Below are 13976 nucleotides of genomic sequence, written 5' to 3' on the forward strand. Positions count from 1 at the left end.
GAAGAAATGCAAGGAATAATAAACACTATATTCAAAATAGCATTCCCTCTGAGGTGGGGGAAGGGGATTGAAATCAGAGAAGACAGCGCGAGGGAATTTGACACAGAGGAGTATTGGTGATTTTTGGTGTTTCAGAAAGGAGGTGGGCACAAAGGTGTTAGATGTGTGCTCTATTCATATATCTTAAAAAATAAAAATGCACGTCTAACAGGATCTTATCATGTAAAAGCTGAAGGAATCCTACGGCACTAGCCCCATCTCTCCATTCTAAAGATAAGAAATTTTAGGCCCTGAGGAGTGCAGTAATTTGCCTAAGGGTGAGCCGGCAGATGGTGGTGGCAGGGACGGGATGACAAGCTAGATTTCCAGGTCCTGGGACGAAGGTTTTACACTGCTCTTTTTTATTTTTATTTATTTATTTAATTGAAGTATAGCTGATTTACAATGTTGTGGTCATTTCAGGTGTACAGCAAAGTGATTCAGTTATACAAATACGTATATTTTTTTTCAGATTCTTTTCCCTTATAGGTTATTACAAAATATTGGCTATAGTTCCCTGTGCTGTACACAGGGTTATCCTTGTTGGTTATCTATTTTATATACAGTAGTTACAGTTATATACAGTAGAACATATGTGTCAGCAGGGCCGTCATCAGAAGCTTCAGATGCACCACAGGTGAGTCACGCAAAGAAGGTGCAGAGAAAGAGCTCTTGAGTCCAGGCAGACAGGATGTTCTCCAAGAGCTGTTTAATCAGTTTCTCAGAGGCTTTTGAAAAAAAAAAAAAATAGGATCTCTGAACCTACAGAAAGACAGTAGTCTTTGGCAAGAGAGAAAACTTTTCCTAAATTTTTAAGCAAGGGATGCTGTGTTATTTTTTATCAACGCAGCATCATCACTTTGCTCTTTTGAGTTTTTCTCTGAGCTACAGATGGGACTCAGAGAATACACTCTCCAGCATCCTTTTTTGTACCTGTTTCTGGGCCCGAGTGTGCAGGAAGATGGAAAATTCTCTTTGGTCCCCCAAGGTGACAGGAGATTCTGAGAGGCCTGAGTCCTGACACACACCTGGGAGTGGGCAGAGAGACCACCAAGGTCGGGGCCTCAGCGGTAACAATATAGTTCAGAGTCAGCAGGACAAGAGGAACCAATTACATTCCTGCATTTATTCAAGAAATCATTCTCTTGCACCAATTATGTGCCTGATACAGCTCTTAGAAGGTGCCATGGAGGCACAAATGAGCCAAACAGACCAAAATCCCTGTCCTTGTGGAGCTTCCCTTTGAGCAAGGACTTGAGCAGAGACCAAGCTTGTGTGTAGTAATAAGTGGGACAAAGCTCCTCTCCCAGAGCCCAGTGGAGGACAGCACTTGGATGGGCCACCCTATGGGTCAGCTTTAGCTCAAGCGGTTACTCCATCCCATCAGACTTCTGGATGGGCCACTACGGCCCATTTTCCTTTAATCAGTCAGATCCCCTAGAGATAACCTCACCAGACACCATCTTGGAAGGAGGATGGGTAGGAGGAGTGTTGAACTAGTCCCCCTCACATTCATCGTTTGTAGCAGGTGGTGCAAAGGAAATCTGACGTCACTTGTAGGAGGGGTCCTGGGTTCCTTTAAGGTGAATGAGAGAGGCTTCCAGCAGGCGGAAATCGCTCAAGATTTTGGTGATTATTGCAATCATCCCAGTGAATTCACGTTGTTTATATGGAAACACAGAATGAATATGGTCTGATTAGAAGGCGAGGAGAAGTCTCAGAGGGTCACTGCAAAGTAGTAAGAATCTGAATTATGCAGTATTTTAAAGGAATGAAGTTTTGTTACACTTAAGTTGGGAAATTCACTAGATATAAAATATTTACAAGAAGACGATGATACTCCTTATAGAGAGATTTTGAGTGAATAAATGAGTGAATGAGTGAGACTCATTTCCCTCATGAGTGACGGACACATACCACTCATGGTATAAAATATTATTGGGGGTTATAAGAGAATAATGTATTAGCTAATATAAAATTGGATAGCAAAAATTACTTCATTTGCAAGTCGCTTCATACATTCTGATTCCCCAAAGGAGAAAGACTCAATGCAGGACTATGATTTGATCATCACTTTTTAACACTTGCCAGTCTCCATTGGAAAAAGAGAGAGAGAGAGAGAGAGAGAGAGAGAGAGAAAATAAGTGACAGGCAGGGAGCCTTCAGCAGGCAATATCTAGACAGAAGTTGATAATTTGTGCTTTTCCTTTGAATTAATATATACTGGTAGCTTTTATTTATGGACTTAGTCTTATTTTCCACCTATCTGATGATATGAAGTTTTCCTTAGAGATACATTTATTTATGTAAAAATGAGAGGTGAATTAGGAGTTTGGGATTAATTGATACACACTACTATATATAAAATAGATAAACAACAATGACCTACTGTATAGCACAGGGAATTACAATCAATATCTTGTAATAACCTATAATGGAAAAGAATCTGAAAAATAGTATATATATACATATATAAAAAATCTTTTTGCTATACTCCTGAAACTAACACAGCATTATAAATTAATTATACTTCGGAGTCCGGAGAAGATGGCGGAAGAGTAAGAATCGGAAATCACCTTCCTCCCCACAGATACATCAGAAATACATCTACACGTGGAACAGCTCCCATAGAACACCTACTGAACACTGGTAGAAGACCTCAGACCTCCCAAAAGGCAAGAAACTCCCAACGTACCTGGGTAGGGCAAAAGAAAAAACACAGACAAAAGAATAGGGGGCTTCCCTGGTGGCGCAGTGGTTGAGAGTCCGCCTGCCGATGCAGGGGACGTGTGTTCGTGCCCCAGTCCAGGAGGATTCCATGTGCCGCGGAGCGGCTGGGCCCGTGAGCCATGGCCGCTGAGCCTGCGCGTCCGGAGCCTGTGCTCCGCAACGGGAGAGGCCGCAACAGTGAGAGGCCCGCGTACCGGAAAAAAAAAAAAAGGGATGGGACCTGCACCAGTGGGAGGGAGCCATGAAGGAGGAAAGGTTTCCACACACTAGGAAGCCCCTTTGCGGGCGGAGACTGTGGGTGGCGGAGGGGGGAAGCTTCAGAATTACAGAGGAGAGCGCAGCCACCGCGGTGCGGAAGGCAAAGCAGAAAGATTCCCGCACAGAGGATCGGTGCCGACCAGCACTCACCAGCCCAAGAGGCTTGTCTGCTCACCTGCCGGGGTGGGCGGGGGCTTCGGTCGGAGTGCAGAGAGAGGACTGGGGTTGGCTGCGTGAACACAGCCTGAAGGGGGCTAGTGCGCCACAGCTAGGCGGGAGGGAGTCCAGGAAGAAGTCTGTAGCTACCGAAGAGGCAAGAGACTTTTTCTTGCCTCTGTGTTTCCTAGTGCGTGAGGAGTGGAGATTAAGAGCGCTGCTTAAAGGAGCTCCAGAGACTGGCATGAGCTGCGGCTAAAAGCGCGGACCCCAGAGACAGGCGTGAGATGCTAAGGCTGCTGCTGCCGCCGCCAAGAATCCTGTGAACAAACACAGGTCACTATCCACACCTCTCTCCTGGGAGCCCGCCGCTGCCAGGGTCCAGTGATCCAGGGACAAGTTCCCTGGGAGAACGCATGGCGCGCATCATGCTGCTGCAAGGTCCCGCTGGCCTCTGCTGCCGCAGGCTCGACCAGCATCCATACCCCTCCCTCTCCCCGGCCTGAGTGAGCCAGAGCCCCTGAATCAGCTCCTCCTTTAACCCCGTCCTGCCTGAGTGAAGAACAGACGCCTTCAGGCGACCTACACGCAGAGGCGGGGCCAAATCCAAAGCTGAACCCCGGGAGCTGTACGAACAAAGAAGAGAAAGGGAAATCTCTCCCAGCAGCCTCAGAAGCAGCGGATTAAAGCTCAACAATCAACGTAATGTACCCTGCATATGTGGAATACCTGAATAGATAACGAATCAACCCAAATTGAGGAGGTGGACTTTGGGAGCAAGATATATTATTTTTTCCCCTTTTTTGTTAACATGTATGTGTATGTGTCTGTGTGAGATTTTGTCTGTATAGCTTTGCTTTCACCATTTGTCTTAGGATTCTGTTTTGTTTTGTTTTTTTTTTACTTTTAAAATTTTTTTCCATAATAATTATTTTTTATTTTAATAACTTTATTTTATTTTATCCTACTTTATTTTATTTTATTTTATCCTCTTTTTTTCTTTCTATTTTTACTCCCTTTTATTCTGAGCCGTGTGGATGAAAGGCTCTTGGTGCTGCAGCCAGGAGTCAGTTCTGTTCCTCTGAGGTGGGAGAGCCAACTTCAGGACACTGGTCCACAATAGACCTCCCATCTCCACGTAATATCAAACAGCGAAAATCTCCCAGAAATCTCCATCTCAACACCAAGACCCAGCTTCACTCAACGATCAGCAAGCTACAGTGCTGGACACCCTATGCCAAACAACTAGCAACACAGGAACACAACCCCACCCATTAGCAGAGAGGCTGCCTAAAATCATAATAAGTCCACAGACACCCCAAAACACACCACCGGTTGTGGACCTGCCCACCAGAAAGACAAGATCCAGCCTCATCCACCAGAACACAGGCACTAGTCCCCTCCACCAGGAAGCCTACAAAACCCATTGAACGAACCTTAGCCACTGGGGACAGACACCAAAAACAACGGGAACTATGAACCTTCAGCCTGTGAAAAAGAGACCCCAAACACAGTAAGATAAAGAAAATGGGAAGACAGAAAAACACACAGCAGATGAAGGAGCAAGGTAAAAACCCACCAGACCTAAAACAATGAAGAGGAAATAGGCAGTCTACCTGAAAAAGAATTCAGAATAATGATAGTAAAGATGAACCAAAATCTTGGAAATAGAATAGAGAAAATGCAAGAAACATTTAACAAGGACCTAGAAGAACTAAAGATGAAACAAACAACGATGAACAACACAATAAATGAAATGAAAAATACTCTAGAAGGGATCAATAGCAGAATAACTGAGGCAGAAGAACGGATAAGTGTCCTGGAAGATAAAATAGTGGAAATAACTACTGCAGAGCAGAATAAATCTAAAAAGCTGAAAAGAACTGAGGAAAGTCTGAGAGACCTCTGGTACAATATTCAATGCACCAACATTCAAATTATAGGGGTCCCAGAAAAAGAAGAGGAAAAGAAAGGGACAGAGAAAATATTTGAAGTGATTATAGCTGAAAACTTCCCTAATATGCGAAAGGAAATAGTTAATCAAGTCCAGGAAGCACAGAGAGTCCAATACAGGATAAATCCAAGGAGAAACATGCCCAAACACATACTAATCAAACTATCAAAAATTAAATACAAAGAAAACATATTAAAAGCAACAAGGGAAAAATAACACACAAGGGAATCCCCATAAAATTAACAGCTGATTTTTCAGCAGAAACTCTGCAAGCCAGAAGGGAGTGGCAGGACATATTTAAAGTGATGAAGGAGAAGAACCTACAACCAATATTACTCTACTCAGCAAGGATCTCATTCAGATTTGATGGAGAAATTAAAACCTTTACAGACAAGCGAAAGCTGAGAGAGTTCAGCACGACTGAAGCAGCTTTACAACAAATGCTAAAGGAACTTCTCAAGGCAAGAAACACAAGAGAAGCAAAAGACCTATAATAACAAACTGAAAAGAATTAAGAAAATGGGAATAGGAACATACATATTGATAATTACCTTAAATGTAAATGGATTAAATGCTCCGACCAAAAGACACAGATTGGCTGAATGGATACAAAAACAAGACCCATATATATGCTGTCTACAAGAGACCCACTTCAGACCTAGGGACACATAAAGACTGAAAGTGAAGGGATGGAAAAAGTTATTCCATGCAAATGGAAATCAAAAGAAAGCTGGAGTAGCAATACTCATATCAGACAAAATAGACTTTAAAATAAAGACTATTACAAGAGACAAAGAAGGACACTACATAATGATCAAGGGATTGATCCACGAAGAAGATATAACAATTGTAAATATTTATGCACAAACATAGGAGCACCTCAATACATAAGGCAAATGCTAACAGCCATAAAAGGGGAAATCGACAGTAAAACAATCATAGTAGGCGACTTTAACAGCCCACTTTCACCAATGGACAGATCATCCAAATTGAAAAGAAATAAGGAAACACAAGCTTTAAATGATACATTAAACAAGATGGATTTATGTGATATTTATAGGACATTGCATCCCAAAACAACAGAATACATATTTTTCTCAAGTGCTCATGGAACATTCTCCAGGATAGATCATATCTTGGCTCACAAATCAAGCCTTGGTAAATTTAAGAAAATTGAAATTGTATCAAGTATCTTTTCTGATCACAACGCTATGAGACTAGATATCAATTACAGGAAAACATCTGTAAAAAATACAAATACATGGAGGCTAAACACTACAATACTTAATAAACAAGAGATCACAGAGGAAATCAAAGAGGAAATCAAAAAATACCTAGAAACAAATGACAATGAAAACAAGATGACCCAAAACCTATGGTATGCAGCAACAGCAGTTCTAAGAGGGAACTTTATAGCAATACAATCCTACCTTAAGCAACAGGAAACGTCTCAAATAAACAACCTAACCTTGCACCTAAAGCAATTAGAGAAAGAAGAACAAAAAATGGCAAAGTTAGCAGAAGGAAAGAAATCATAAAAATCAGATCAGAAATAAATGAAAAAGAAATGAAGGAAACAATAGCAAAGATCAATAAAATTAAAACCTGGTTCTTTGAGAAGATAAACAAAATTGACAAAACATTAGCCAGACTCATCAAGAAAAAAAGGGAGAACACTCAAATCAGTAGAATTAGAAATGAAAAAGGAGAAGTAACAACTGACACTGCAGAAGTACAAAAGATCATGAGAGATTACTAAAAGCAACTATATGCCAATAAAATGGACAACCTGGAAGAAATGGACAAATTCTTAGAAATGCACAACTGCCAAGACTGAACTAGGAAGAAATAGAAAATATGAACAGACCAATCACAAGCACTGAAAATGAAACTGTGATTAAAAATCTTCCAACAGGGATTCCCTGGTGGCGCAGTGGTTGAGAGTCCGCCTGCCGATGCAGGGGACACGGGTTCATGGCCCGGTCCAGGAGGATCCCACGTGACGCAGAGCAGCTGAGCCCGTGAGCCATGGCCACTGGTCCTGCTCATCCAGAGCCTGTGCTCCACAACGGGAGAGGCCACAACAGTGAGAGGCCCATGTACCTCAAACAAACAAAAATCTTCCAACAAACAAAAGCCCAGGACCAGATAGCTTCACAGGTGAATTCTATCAAACATTTAGAGGCAAGCTAACACCTATCCTTCTCAAACTCTTCAAAAATATAGCAGAGGGAGGAACACTCCCAAACTCATTCTATGAGGCCACCATCACCCTGATATCAAAACCAGACAAAGATGTCACAAAGAAAGAAAACTACAGGCCAATATCACTGATGAACATAGATGCAAAAATCCTCAACAAAATTCGAGCAAACAGAATCCAACAGCACATTAAAAGGATCATACACCATGATCTAATGGGGTTTATTCGAGGAACGCAAGGATTCTTCAATATATGCAAATCAATCAACGTGATACTCCATATTAACAAATTGAAGGAGAAAAACCATATGATCATCTCAGTAGATGCAGAGAAAGCTTTCGACAAAATTCAACACCCATTTATGATAAAAACCCTGCAGAAGGCAGGCATAGAGGGAACCTTCCTCAACATAATAAAGGCCATATATGGCAAGCCCACAGCCAACATAGTCCTCAGTGGTGAAAAACTGAAACCATTTCCCCTAAGATCAGGAAGCATACAAGGTTGCCCACTCTCACCACTCTTATTCAACATAGTTTTAGAAGTTTTAGCCACAGCAATCAGAGAAGGAAAAAGAAATAAAAGGAATCTAAATCGGAAAAGAATATGTAAAGCTGTCACTGTTTACAGATGGCATGATACTATACATAGAGAATCCTAAAGATGCTACCAGAAAACTACTAGAGCTACTCAATGAATTTGGTAAAGTAGCAGGATACAAAATTAATGCACAGAAATCTCTGGCATTCCTATACACTAATGATGAAAAATCTGAAAGTGAAATTGAGAAAAGACTCCCATTTACCATTGCAGCAAAAAGAATGAAATATCTAGGAATAAACCTACCTACGAAGACAAAAGACCTGTATGCAGAAAATTATAAGACACTGATGAAAGAAATTAAAGATGATACAAGTAGATGAAGAGATATACCATGTTCTTGGATTGCAAGAATCAACATTGTGAAAATGACTCTACTACCCAAAGCAATCTACCGATTCAATGCAATCCCTATCAAACTACCACTGGCATTTTTCACAGAACTAGAACAAAAAATTTCACAACTTGTATGGAAACACAAAAGACCCCAAATAGCCAAAGCAATCTTGAGAATGAAAAACGGAGCTGGAGGAATCAGGCTCCCTGACTTCAGACTATACTACAAAGCTACAGTAATCAAGACAGTATGATACTGGCACAAAACCAGAAATATAAATCAATGGAACAGGATAGAAAGCCCAGAGATAAACCCATGCACATATGGACACCTTATCTTTGATAAAGGAGGCAAGAATATACAGTGGAGAAAGGACAGCCTCTTCAATAAGTGGTGCTGGGAAAACTGGACAGCTACATATAAAAGTATGAAATTAGAACACTCCCTAACACCATACACAAAAATAAACTCAAAATGGATTGAAGACCTAAATGTAAGGCCAGACACTATCAAACTCTTAGAGGAAAACATAGGCAGAACCCTCTATGACATAAATCACAGCAAGATCCTTTTTGACCCACCTCCTAGAGAAATGGAAAGAAAAACAGAAATAAACAAACGGGACCTAATGAAACTTAAAAGCTTTTGCACAGCAAAGGAAACCATAAACAAGACGAAAAGACAACCCTCAGAATGGGAGAAGATATTTGCAAATGAAGCAACTGACAAAAGATTAATATCCAAAATTTACAAGCAGCTCATGCAGCTTAGTAAAAAAAACACACAACCCAATCCAAAAATGGGCAGAAGACCTAAATAGACATTTCTCCAAAGAAGATATACAGATTGCCAACAAACACATGAAAGAGTGCTCAACATCATTAATCATTAGAGAAATGCAAATGAAAACTACAATGAGATATGATCTCCCACCAGTCAGAATGGCCATCATCAAAAAATCTAGAAACAATAAATGCTGGAGAGGGTGTGGAGAAAAGGAAACCCTCTTGCACTGTTGGTGGGAATGCAAATGGATACAGCCACTATGGAGAACAGTATGGAGGTTCCTTAAAAAACTACAAATAGAACTACCATACAACTCAGCAATCCCACTACTGGGCATATACCTTGAGAAAACCATAATTCAAAAAGAGTCATGTACCACAATGTTCATTGCAGCTCTATTTACAATAGTCAGGACATGGAAGCAACCTACGTGTCCATCAACAGAAGAATGGATAAAGAAGATGTGGCACATATATACAATGGAATATTACTCAGCCGTAAAATGAAACGAAATTGAGTTATTTGTAGTGAGGTGGATGGACCTAGAGACTGTCATACGGAGTGAAGTAAGTCAGAAAGAAAAAAACAAATACCGTACGCTAACACATATATATGGATTCTAAGAAGAAAAAAAATGGTCATGAAGAACCTAGGGGTAAGAGGGGAATAAAGACACAGACCTACTAGAGAACAGACTTGAGGATATGGGAAGGGTAAGCTGTGAAAATGTGAGAGAGTGGCATGGACATATATACACTACCAAATGTAAAATAGATAGCTAGTGGGAAGCAGCTGCATAGCAGAAGGTGATCAGCTCGGTGGTTTGTGACCACCTAGAGGGGTGGGATAGGGAGGAGGGTGTGAGGGAGGGAGATGCAAGAGGGAAGAGATATGAGAACATATGTATATGTATAACTGATTCACTTTGTTATAAAGCAGAAACTAGCCTACCATTGTAAAGCAATTACACTCCAATAAAGATGTTAAAAAATTAATTATACTTCAATAAAAAATGGTTAAAGGGCTTCCCTGGTGGTGCAGTGGTTGAGAGTTCGCCTGCCGTTTCAGGGGACATGGGTTCGTGCCCCGGTCCGGGAGGATCCCACATGCTGCGGAATGGCTAGGCCCGTGGGCCATGGCCACTGGGCTTGCACGTCCGGAGCCTGTGCTCCGCAACGGGAGAGGCCACAACAATGAGAGGCCCTTGTACCACAAAAAAAAAAGGTTAAAAATGGTTAAATTTTTTAAAAATGAGAGAGTAGATATAAAGGAAATCTGTATATGTAATTCAAGATATGCCAATATTTTGTGCATTTTATATGAATGATAGGTATTTTAGAAGAAGTTGTTAACATAAAGCAAATACCATGGTTCTTCAAATATTTGTTCCTTAAAGCAGGTCAAACATGTCCCTGGTTTGGACTATTACTTGCTTAACACATTATTTCTTTATAGATGCCCCCTTACACATGCAAAAAAACAATCATCTCTCCATTTTTCCCAGTGCAGGGGCTTTATGGGACTTTCCCAGTGACTTGAGGCAAATTTAATGAAGTTTTATTGTAAAAGAAACCTAACACGGCATATTAGTCCCCAAAAGAATAATATTCCCCTTAAGAAATTGTTATATGATGAACAAATTTAGATGAGGGAACTTGTTTGGAAAGCTCATGGTATCCTTGGTTATCTAGTGCAATTGATGAAAAATAACACAATCATGTTTACATGCCAATCCTCTAATCAATTTCCTTTCACTGTGGCTCTTTCTGCCATTGCAAAGTAAGAATGGACGGAGACAAAAAGAAAAAAAAGCTCTTAATGTGGCAGTGATATTGGTAGGGGTTAGGAAGTAGGTGGATGCGCTGAAGTAAATGGAGAAGGAAAAAATAAAAATGGGTAAAATCTTGGTGAAGGAAGGGTTTTATAGATAATCCATTCTAGGAGAATGCAAAACACGTATCCTTTGGAAATTGACAGATGTGAGTTCAACTGCCGGCTTCCCAGCTTAGCAGCCACAAGCTTGAATTTCTCCATGCTGTAACGGGGTAATTCATCTGGAGAAAATATAGGAGTAGGGGAGGCGGGGGACCATGGCAGGGAATGGCTCTGGGTGGTTGACTGAGACAGTACTCCCCTCTCTAAGAGAATTCAGAAGTCATAATTCTCGATAAGAGTAATTAGGGCCTATAGAAATTATTTTCATGAAGATCAATCAAATTATATCTGTTGTCAGACAAATATTTTCAAAGCACAGCTAGAGAGCAATGCAATCGCTTTTTCAATAAAAAAGCACAGGTGTTATTTTTCAAGGGTCTATCAAATATTAAATTGAAGTTTAAAATCATACCCATCTTTGCCTATGAAGATTCAGGTTTCTCCTGCAGTTTGGAGAAACTGGGCCTCTTTCTAAGCATCTATGGATTTTAGAGCAGCAGGGTTCAGGCGCTGCTCTCAATCAGCTGTATTAAGGGGAGAAGATGTGGGCCAAATTGCCCACCCTAGAGCCATGAGTCATATTGGCAATACAAAATGTGTTTTCCTACAAGTGAATAGCTCTAGTCGCCCTTAATTTCTTACAGATCTTGAGCCTTTGGATCTAAGCTAATTTGCATGTCTGTCATAAGGGCTGGCCTTATGCTGAAAATCTGGCCCCAGTGTGTTAGGAAGTGCAGTCTAAACAATGTCATCTTTACTCAGTGGGGACAGTCCCCTAAGTCTGAAAGCCAGTGATTAAGAGTAAGTAGGAGAGGAGGAGAGCAGAGTAGTGACAGGTCTTGGTGGAGTACAGCAGGGTACACATGTGGGAGACAGTCTGATGAAGGCAGGGTGAAGAAGTGAGCAGATGGAAAACAGAATTGGTGAAATGAGGATCCCACACTCATTCCTCAGATGTAAGAGAGGACTAGAGATTTAAGATGAGGCCAGTGTGTCTGATGCAAAAGCTAATCAAAGAAGCCAGACAGACCTCCCCATCCAAAGTGGGAATTGGCTAAGTTAACCTTTTCTGACTGTCTGGCAGGTATGAGACAGGCCCATGGCCATGGAGAACCTTTCCTTATTTCATTGAAATACCAAAATCAGCTCATCACAGTGTGCTAAGGCAGCTGTTTGAGGGACCAGGAATTCCAGCTTTGGGCATCAAGAATATCCTTAAGACCCTTATAGCTTACAATTTTTTTAGCTCATAAATTTCAGACAGTCTTAAAACAGAATGCATTTTAAGATCACTAATTTAGTGAGAATAATGTATGGGGAAGCATGTTGTAACTGGACAGCTTTGCACAACTGAAGAGCAGGTTTGTTAATAAATGATCCAGTCCTTTGGGTGATATTCCAAGGAGCCCAGTAGAGGATCCCTCAAGGAAGGAGCAGGGAAGTTAGGGGTCTACTGAGATGCTGAGGGCCAAATGCTTATGCCTGACTCAGCCAGAGCACCCTCATTTTTTACTAATGTTCACATTAGGATTCTAAGATTGTTATTTTAGGGGCACTTCTGAGGCTAAAGTCACCATAAGAATCATTTATATGGCCCAATCACCCCATTTGCCTGGGGAGGACTTCCACAAGAATTTTGTCTTGTTGCTGTCAGATATGGGTATAAAGCAGTGATCAGGAGACAGTCCCAGCACTCTTGGAAGTTGCATTCTGCTGGGGTGGAAGTGGAAGACCTGTGCTTATTAAATGTAGTGTTACCAGAAGATACAGTAAGATGTGGTCTAGATCAGCGTGGAGTGCTCCAGAGCACCCAGACTCTAGAAGTCTATAACCTTTCCTCATTCCCCATCAGGCTTCCAGAGATCCCCTTGGGTTCACAGATGCCCTGGGGCTCTCTTCACACAGGCGATGGAGAGTGGCTTAGGTACAGGTAACTTGGAATTGCCACTTGCATGAAGGCTGCCTGGTGGGCTTTGCCAGCAAATCCACTCACAGAGAACTAATCTGGATCAGGCCCCCGCATGGGGAGTTCCCAAGAAGTCCTCAGACACAGAATGCTCTCCTTCTTATCACCAACCTCCCTCCGCCTGAGGTGTCCTCAGTTCTGCCCTTGGTCTCTTAATGTTTTAGCTCAAAACCCTTATGTCTCTTCTAATAGAATCTCACTCATCAGAAGTTTGAGTCTCTGTGAGACCTGCTCTCAAGTCATTTTCAACAGAAAGCATGTGTCCCCTTTCTCAAGGGTGCAATGCCCTTGGTCTTGAGAAAGAATTCCCTGGTCTCCATGTGGTGGAAAGAGTAGAGGGAAAGAGGTAGATTTTCACTCAGACCTAGAAAGAGTCACTCTTGCATCAAAGATGGGCAAAATGACTCTTTTTGCAACAAACACACAAAAAAGAGAAAGAAAGGAAAAGAATATATACATATGTGTATATATATATATATATTTTTTCACATATCAATGATACACTGAATATTCAAACATTAAGATGCCGCTACCATTCCCTTTGTGGCAAATGGTTTGATAGAGAAACATGGAATAAGGTGAGAACTTGTAACAAGGTCTGACCCACCTAAGGGTCAGGAAGTCACCTCTAAGGGGACAAGGAAAGAAGAAAGTGTTCTTAGCAGGGGTACAACATGTAAAAAGATCCTGGGGCAGTATGGGGGCCTGACATAGTCAAGAACTGAAGGAAGGCCAGTGCAGATGGAGGAGAGAGCATAAAGGGGAGAAGAATAGGATGAGCTTGGAAAGATACCTGGGCGCAAGTCATCGGGGCCTTGTAGCCTGTGTCACAGGTTGGCTTCACTCTAAGGGAGCAGTGAACTGATGCACTGTTATTTATTTGTATTTACCAAAACTGGAGGAAGGTAAAGATCCACGTGAGTATGTGAGTTAGGAATCTACAACAGTCATTCAGGGGAGAAATAATGTCTCACACTAGCTGGAGGCAATGGACATGGGATATGTGGATGAA

This window comes from Phocoena sinus, chromosome 6 (assembly GCF_008692025.1).
Source record: "Phocoena sinus isolate mPhoSin1 chromosome 6, mPhoSin1.pri, whole genome shotgun sequence".
NCBI classification, from domain to species: Eukaryota; Metazoa; Chordata; class Mammalia; order Artiodactyla; family Phocoenidae; genus Phocoena; species Phocoena sinus.